We start from the raw sequence: 1,144 nt of genomic DNA, 5'->3' as shown, positions 1-1,144 counted from the left end.
GATCGTTTGTGTGCCGGTACATATGTAGAGAGGGAAGGGGGGGGGGCGGAGAGAGTATCTAAAATATGTCTGTATTTAAAGCTTTCAAAAGAATAAAAGATGCACTGGGTGATAGCAGCAGTTTGTGAATAAAGCTGTGAATGCCAGACTGAGAAGGCCCTGATGTTCAGCTCGTGGGCAGAAAGGAGCTTGATTCTGTCTGTTTCACATGAAGGAATATGTTGGAGGTGTGATTATACTCAATTAACACTCTTCCCCTCCTCACTCCTCACTTGCTTTTTTTTTGTCCTTGTTTTTCTCACACACAGTAGCTAGCACAGTCAGACACATGTGTGCACACGTGTACACTTCATCTCATTAACTCGTCCTCTCTGTCTCTGTCTTTTTTCTCTGTCAGTTGAGGCCTATTAGCTCTAAGAGACTGTGGTGCTGAGACTCATTAATATTTTCTCATTATCTGTGCTGTGGTGTTAAGCAATAGCGCAGTGGCCTGTCTTGGCATGAAGCTTAACAACAAATCTGTTACCACGTGGAGAATGTGTAGTTATGTTTGATGAGCTAATGCCTGTGCTTCAACATACAGTACAATAGGCTATAAGGTATACCATCAGCAAAATACATCCTTACTGCAGAACTACATCATCTGAAATGAACAGATGCAGCCACAAAACATTTTTTTTTATATTCACACAGCAAAGTTGTAGCCTTGTCCTCAAAAGCACTTAACTGAGAAAATCCTACTCCAATAATCTTATTTAGACTCAATTTGTTAGGTTCTGGTCTACTAATTTCCAGAAACTGTCTTTATTAGCCGGATGTAATCAAAATTAATAGATTGGAAGGGAAAAACAAGAAAAGAAGAGGGAGCAGTTTCCTGACTCCATTAGCTCTGGCTCAGAAATGTTTGTTTGAGCTTTACCTTTGCACATCTTATCCAGTTAATGGCCTCAAGCGGAGCACTGGCTCAGAGGAGATGCATTAGCCTACAGCAAAGGGAACCAGAGCTTGAACGTGGACTATGAATATCAAAAACAAATCCATTTCAGTTGAGTTAGTTTCATTTGAGATTGCTCATCAGTGATCTGTTTTCTTATCAGTGATTTGTTTTAAGCGTTTGTTGAATGATCATTTTGGTTTGAAATCA

This window comes from Monopterus albus, unplaced genomic scaffold (genome assembly GCF_001952655.1).
Source record: "Monopterus albus unplaced genomic scaffold, M_albus_1.0 scaffold508.1, whole genome shotgun sequence".
Taxonomy (NCBI): Eukaryota; Metazoa; Chordata; class Actinopteri; order Synbranchiformes; family Synbranchidae; genus Monopterus; species Monopterus albus.
Note: the sequence above shows the minus strand (reverse complement) of the source record.